Source organism: Teleopsis dalmanni, chromosome 2 (genome assembly GCF_002237135.1).
Source record: "Teleopsis dalmanni isolate 2A chromosome 2, ASM223713v2, whole genome shotgun sequence".
NCBI classification, from domain to species: Eukaryota; Metazoa; Arthropoda; class Insecta; order Diptera; family Diopsidae; genus Teleopsis; species Teleopsis dalmanni.
Genome location: NC_051847.1, coordinates 236,574,999 through 236,583,824, shown reverse-complemented (window position 1 = coordinate 236,583,824; position 8,826 = coordinate 236,574,999).

The window sequence follows — 8,826 nt, the reverse complement described above, 5'->3', positions numbered from 1 at the left end:
CAGTTAGCCGTCCATCTTGAAAACGGTCAGCGTGTATTTTTCACGAACGAGACAGTGATTGATTGTGGTACAAATCCATCTAAATCTACACTCACTGCATATTTTGAATTCTGTAATAGTACGGATGATTTTGGTGCCTTTGCAAGAACATTACTCCATTCACAAGTACCACGCTATTTCACATGGTCTCAAACAAAAAAATGGATGCCCCGCAAGCAAGTTTCACCAGTTGTTGCATGTCTCAATTTATTTAAATCGAACGCTTATTTACAGTTAATTCAAGACACACTGAGTGCTTTTATCTTCGACTTTTGTTGGTTAATGTTACTGGCCCATTATCATTATTATTATTTAGAGTCAATCCAAGACAATTTAAATTTGAAGATACAACAGTTGTTGCCAGGGAACTTGGTATCATACAAATCTATTGATTTTAAATTAATAATTTAATAAATAAACTATAATAACTTAAAAATAATATTGTTTGGCGTTTGTTATTTTTATTTTCCTTTTCGTTCATAGCGCTCCATGCCTATTTCATGCATATACATACCACAGACTTACACTCTTATAATAAGTAAGTTACTTTTTGCCTACACTAGAATTTATCTAGAAACTAGAAATAATTTATAAGGCAAAACAACGTTTGTCGGGTTATCTAGTATCTTATATATAAAATTAACATTGTCAAAATGTTAGTTACCGTACTCCTCCGAAACGGCTTTACCGATCTTTACCAAATTTTATATGCGTATTCAGTAGGTCTGAGAATCGGCTACTATCTATTTTTCATACTGCTAAAGTGATTAGGGTGTCCCTATCCAGCAAAAATATCTTTATTGCTTTAACAAAAATTTTTTTATTTTTTTGACATAAATTTTTTTATATTTTTGAAAAAGAAAAATTTTTTCTTAATATTTTATGTAACTACGCCAACAAGTACATCGAGCATTTACATTCACTTCGTTTCTTCGTCTTCGCCTTGCATGGCAGATGGAAAATGTACTAAAAATTTTTCTAAAGATTTCACTAATGATACTATAACAAATACCGACGAATATCCAATATATCGTCGAAGAAATCCCGATAATGGGGGACAATGGCGGGTGGTGCCATATTCGCCTCTGCTAAGCAAGACATACAATGCTCATATAAATGTTGAGTTTTGCAGTTCTGTGAAGAGCATCAAATATATAAGTATGTCCATAAAGGCAGTGATATGGCTGTGTTTAGAGTAGAAAATACTAATGTAAATGCTCCTCCAATGAACAAAAACGGTGAAATTACGTTCTACCAAATTGGTCGGTACATCAGCTCCAATAAAGCTGCTTGGCGTATCTTCGGTTTTCTAATTCATGAACGGGATCCAGCAGCTGTTCAGTTAGCCGTCCATCTTGAAAACGGTCAGCGTGTATTTTTCACGAACGAGACAGTGATTGATCGTGGTACAAATCCACCTAAAACTACACTCACTGCATTTTTTGAATTGTGTAATAGTACGGATGATTTTGGTGCCTTTGCAAGAACATTACTCTATTCACAAGTACCACGCTATTTCACATGGGCTCAAACAAAAAAATGGATGCCCCGCAAGCAAGTTTCACCAGTTGATCCATGTCTCAATTCATTTAAATCGAACGCTTATTTACAGATAATCCAAGACACACTGAGTGCTTTTATCTTCGACTGTTGTTGGTTAATTTTACTGGCCCATTATCATTATTATTATTTACAGTCAATCCAAGACAATTTAAATTTGAAGATACAACAGTTGTTGCCAGGGAACTTGGTATCATACAAATCTATTGATTTTAAATTAATAATTTAATAAATAAACTATAATAACTTAAAATAAATATTGTTTGGCGTTTGTTATTTTTATTTTCCTTTTCGTTCATAGGGCTCCATGCCTATTTCATGCATATACCACATACTTACACACTTATAATAAGTAAGTTACTTTTTATCTACACTAGAATTTATCTAGAAACTAGAAATAATTTATAAGGCAAAACAACGTTTGTCGGGTTATCTAGTCTTATATATAAAATTAACATATAATATATAATATATAATATATAATATATAATATATAATATATAATATATAATATATATGTAAGTGACATTTAAGCTCTCTCCCAACACCACTAAATTGAACAAAAAAAAAAGAACTTGCTGCGCTATGCAGAAGAAACCTTTTAATCAATAGAAGTTAAGCTTACATCGTGCAAAGTACTAATAAAGTTTTTATTTAAAAAATAAAAAAATCGCTTTTATTGAAAAATTGTCACTGGCGCAGTCGGTAGGATCAACGAAAATGATCCTTTAAGATAATTCATTTCCAATTGTGAAACTTTAAAATATTAAACTTAATCTTAAAATTTATTAAAATATTATAAAACAAAACAGCAGTAAAGACTTAGAATAACAATTTTTTTCATATATGTTTAAAAGTAATTAAGAAAAATTACACAAATCAAGAACAATTAATTAGTTTTTATTTCTAATCAATTCTATTATCAATATTAATAACTGTTTTAAAATATGTTTTATTATTATATTTATTGATGAACTATACATTACGATTATAAAAAAATCAAATCAAAAATTTAATCTCAAAAATTAGACAAAGTTAGTCAACGTGCCGTATATCAGCAGCAGTAGTAAATAATAAATAAAAAATTAGAAATACTTTTTGTGATTAAAGTGCATTTTTAATATTTATTCAATAAAAATATAAATATTACAAGGGAAACTTGTAAAATAAAAACATTTATCGTTTATCATTCTACCAAAAACAAAAACAAAAAAAACTTTCCACAAAACATATACAACAACAATTTTTAAAGCATCTAACATTGTTTTTCTTTTAACCTTCAAATTTATCTTAACTGTGAATCTCAACAAACTAACTGTCAACTGTCCAAAATGACCGAAGAGAAAACTATTGTTAATACCATAATTGAAGAAAGAGAAAGAAAAGATAGAACAGTGGCGGGTATAAAATTGATCGCTCCATTTGATGGCGACAATAAATACCTGACACTGTATATTGATAGCATCAATACAATTATACCAAACTCTTCATCTCTCACGGGCGAAAAGAAGCCATTCTACTTCCAGTGTATAATTAGCACTCTTCGTGGAGAGGCTTTGAACTTAATAAGAAGAGAACAATCAACTTGTTGGGAGGAGTTGAGGGCACACCTGATTAATGAGTGTGCGAATCCCAGTCCGGTTAAAACGCAGCTGCGATTAGTGAGTAACATTAGAGAATTTTGTAAGGAATTAAATTCCGAAATATGCAAAATCAGGGACAATATTAAATTAAAGGAAACCAATTTAGCAAATATTAACTTCTTGCTTAACGAATTAAAACTAATAATGTAAAAACATTGAACAAGAGACTACCCCCCACCTTACAGCTTTAATTAATGCCAATATGGCTGCAGACGTTAACTCTGCTATAAAAATTTTGAAAGAGAACGACGAATATATCAATATTGTAATTGGGGAAAATATTCGTTATAATCAACAATCAAATTCTCAATACAATAATTTTAGGAATTCGCATCAAAATGCACACAATAATGATAATTATTTTAATAGTTCTTATAATACAACACATAAGAATCCCAATAAATTTCACAGTGCACGGAACCAAAACATTAATAGAGCTTCAGAGGTTGACAATGAAAATTTTCGGTTAGAAGCCCCGGACACTTACCAAAAATAGAACTAAAATTAGAAAATCAACCCTTTAAATTTCTTATTGTTACAGGTTCATCAGTAAGTCTTGTTCAACCCAATATTTTAAAATCTCCAATATTAAAAGTAAAACCAATAACAGTAGCAACAAAAACAGGGCAAATTACATTAAACAATATTCAAGAGGTTTATAATGATAAAGGAAAAAATTATTTAAAATTTTATGTGTGTGACCTCTCTAAAAATTATGATGGTCTTCTAGGTTTCGATTTACTTCAACAGCTTCAAGCGAAAATTGACGTTATTCATAAAAATATTATATTAAACAATGTTACTTATAAATTTAAAAATAATTTCGATAATGAAATTAAAGAACTTTACTTCAATAGCAATGCTTATGAACCGAAATTTAGACTAAACCGAAATTTAGAATTAAGCGAAATAAATATAATATTAAATAAGTTTGAAAATTTATGGTATAAAGTAGGTGATAATAAATCTAATAAAATACTAATAAAATCAAACATCGAATCAACCCAACTCATGATGACCCTATATATGTTAAGTCCTATCGATATCCTGAAGTCCACAAATCAGAAGTTGATACGCAAATAAAAGAAATGTTAGACAAGGGGATTATTTGTCATAGTAAATCGCCATATTCTGCACCAATTTGGGTGGTGCCTAAGAACTTAGATGCTTCAAAAATTCAAAAAAGGCGAATCGTAATCGATTACCGTAAATTGAATGATATAACTATTAGTGATAAATATCCGTTACCCCTAATGGATGAAATACTTGAAAAACTTGGCAACTGTTTATATTTTAGTACAATTGATCTTACAAAAGGATTCCATCAGATAGAAATCGACCCAAAGGATAGAATGAAAAAAGTCTTTTCAACTAGAACTGGTCATTTTGAGTTTTTGCGAATGCTATTTGGGCTGAAAAACGCTCCGTCCACGTTTCAAAGATTGATGAACACAATCTTGGATGGATTAATTGGGAAGGAATGTTTAGTATATTTAGATGACATAATTGTCTTCAGTACTTCACTTCAGGAGCACATTGAAGCTCTTGATAGAGTCTTTATCAGATTAAGTGAAGCTAATTTAAAAATCCAATTGGATAAAAGCGAGTTTCTTAAGAAAGAAGCCGAATTCTTAGGGCATATTGTAACCCCAGAGGAAATCAGACCAAATCCAAATAAAATCGAAGCTACCGAAAAATGAAAAAGAAATTAAACAATTCTTGGGATTAGCTGGGTTCTATAGAAAATTTATAAAAGATTTTTCTACCATAAGATAACAAAACCCCTAACTCATTGCTTAAAAAAAGGCAACAAAGTCAACATAACTGATAGGGAATATAACAAAGCGTTTGATACAATCAAAATCTTAATAACGAAAGACCCTGTTTTGTTCTACCCAGATTATAAAAAAGATTTTACACTTACAACAGATGTTTCAAATATTGCACTAGGTGCAGTTTTAAGTCAACAAGGTCGCCCAGTTTGTTTTGCTAGTCGCATCCTGAATGAGCATGAATCACACTATTCTACCACAGAAAAAGAACTGCTCGCTGTTGTTTGGACCACAAAGTACTTTCGTCCATACCTATATGGCAGGAAGTTTGCTGTAAATAGTGACCATCGCCCACTTCAGGGGCTTCACAACTTAAAAAAACCCAATTCTAAACTGCAAAGGTGGAAATGGAAACTAAATGAATATGATAAAATATATTCCAGGGAGAGAAAATCATGTGGCAGATTCTCTGTCACGTATTCAAATTGAGGAATGTAATTTTGATGAAATTTCATCCGATATTGCCACCATTCATTCTGCATCAGAAAATAGTCAAAACTTTATCCCAATTGCGGAAAGACCACTCAATGTCTTTAAAAGACAGTTGAGATTAATGAGATCTGATGAAAATAGTACACATGTGGAGCATATATTCAAAAATTGTGTCACCACAATTAAGTACATATATAGAATTAAATACTGAACAAATAAAAGACATTATAAAGTCATTTTCACTAACTAATACCACGGCTATTTTTATGCCAAATAATGAAGACTTTTTAAGATTTCTGAATATTTTCAAATCCTTAGTTTGGAAAAATATCCCTAATTATACCGACTTTAAAACTAAAATTCTTGAAATCCACTTAGAAGGACTTCATCAAAGAATTGAAAAAATTATATATCAGTTATTATTTTCCTAACTATTTCAAAGAAATTACTAAAATCATCAAAATGTGATTTGTGCAATCGATGCAAATATGACCATGTTGCAAACAAAATGCCATTTAAAATCACTCCTCCAGTTTGTGAAATTAGAGAAAAATATGTAATAGATTTCTGCGAATGGGAAAAAAACATATTCTAACATGTATAGATTTGTACTCAAAATTCAGTACAATTGAAGAAGTACAAGTATTAAATTGGCTAGAAACTAAAAGAGCTCTTATTAAAATATTTAACACAATGGGACCTCCTAAAGTATTGAAAATTGACCAAGATCAAGGCATTAATAACGTCAATATCAAAGAATGGTGTAATAAATTAAATATTAAAATAGAAGTTTGCACTGGGAAAATGGGTATAGCAGACATTGAACGTCAGACATTGAACGGCAGTCGACAGAAACGGCCTTGCATCAACTAAGTAACACGATTCAGGACAGCATAGATAAGAAAGAGATAGCAATTTGCGCTTTCTTAGACATTGAAGGAGCCTTTGATAACACTTCACATGAGGTTATAAACTCAACTATTTCTAAAAGAGGAATCAATGGCACACTCTCACGTTGGATGAGCAATATGCTTCGCACCAGGAGAGTAGAAATTCCGACCAGTAATGGTAATACTTTTGCAAATCCTTCGCGAGGGTGCCCACAAGGTGGATTATTATCACCCCTTATGTGGAGTATGGTAGTGGATGAACTATTGGTAAAACTGGACAGGAATGGCTTCCAAATCCAGGGGTACGCCGATGATGTGGTAATTATCTGCAGAGGAAAATTTGAGAATACTCTGTGCGAAAGAATCCAGTTAGGCTTAAAACTAACTAAAGAATGGTACAATTCGGTTGGGCTGAAAATAAGTCAACCATTGTGCTATTCACTAAGAAATACAAAATAAAAAACCTTAAACCCATCCGCTTAGATGGGTTTGAAATAAAACTACAAAAGGAGGTAAAATTTTTGGCTATAATTCTAGACCAAAAATTAACATGGAAATCTCATATCCAAGAAGTGACAAAAAAGGCAACCAAAGCCTTTATGACATGTAGATCCATCGCAGGTAAGAATTGGGAATGTACACCAAAGTCACTGCGATGGATATACACAGCAGTAATCAGACCAATGATCAGAGAACATGTCCCACGTCATCAATTGAAATACTCCTGGAACTCACTCCTCTTCATATCTATGTGCAATCACAGGCGAAGAGGGCTGCTCTAAGAGTAACTACAAACAAGGTGACTGGTCTTGAAACCAACAGCAAAAAACTTGATACTTTGGCTGCACAAATCCCAGAAATTGAAATGCCAATGGACAGGATGATTGTAAAGCATAACTTTACAAAAAACTTCAAAACTGAACTTGACAACAAAAAGAACTCGGAAGGTTTGTCTAACATCCCAAAAATAAAAGAAACCACGATAGCATTAGGAAACAATACAACCATCTTTCAAGCGGAAATATACGCGATAGATAGATGCGCCAGTTTCAATCTTGAACGTAACTACTAGAACCGTAAAATTGCAATACTGACTGACAGCCAGGCAGCTATTAAGGCACTCATATCTTACCAGGTAACATCCAAACTGGTATGGGAATGCATTGACAAGCTGAACACACTCGGTGGGATCAATCAGGTGCACCTTTTATGGATTCCGGGACATACTGGTATCCAAGGTAATGAAATGGCAGACAAACTTGCAAGTAGAGGCGCGGCATCAAGAATGATAGGCACAGAACCATTCTGTGGTCTAGACAAAGGAGCTCTATCCATTATTATGAATGACGCAGAGAAAAAAGAGAGAGAACTCTATTAGTTATGCTACCAAGACTCTCACAATCTAAAATGCGTTTAGGGACTTACAACCTAAAACGCTTTAAAGATTGCATAGTACAATCAAAAACTAACATAAGAATTATTACGGGATTACTGACCGGTCACTGCAGATTGAATAATCACCTATCGAAGTTAGGAATTCAATCCAACTCAGATTGCAGATACTGCAGGGAAGAGAGAGAAACGGCATACCATGTGCTTGGGGAGTGCCCGGCACTTATGCATAAGCGAAAGAAACACCTAGGAGAGTATTTCATGGATTATAAGGATTCAAGACTGGGGAAGATATCCATACTGTCTTTCATTAAAGAAATCTTGGAGAAATACTCTAACCCGACAAAGGGGCACAATAGATCTTTTAGGTCGCAGTGCACGAACCCTTACTCAATAATAATAATAATATTATTATACTACCATATAATATTATTATACTATTATTATAATTATCCTTTGTAAAATATAATATAAAATATTCAAAAAAAGAATTGAAAAAAATTGAACAAATTAATGTCACTTTTATTATATTATTATACTATTATATTATTATATTATTGTGCTATTGTTATAATTATCCTTTGTAAAATATAATATAAAATATAAGTATATAAAATAATAAAGTGTATAAAATATTATGTATAGTTAACGCAATAGGAATATTGCTTATTCTTAAGGTGGGGGGAGTGACATTTAAGCTCTCTCCCAACACCATTAAATTGAACAAAAAAAAAAGAACTTGCTGCGCTAAGCAGAAAAAACCTTTTAGTCAGTAGAAGTTAAGCTTGCATCGTGTAAAGTACTAATAAAGTTTTTATATAAAAAATAAAAAATCGTTTTTATTGAAAAATTGTCACTTATATATATTGTGACGAAACAAATTGTTATATCAAAAATTGTTTCAAAAAAATGTTTCAAGAAGAAGGGAAAAACAATGTCTGACCGCCGCTATAAAACATGACACCTACACACGTCACAATAAAACACTTACATGAATCAAACAGCGTTGGAATTACCTGTAAGATATAGAATTTATCA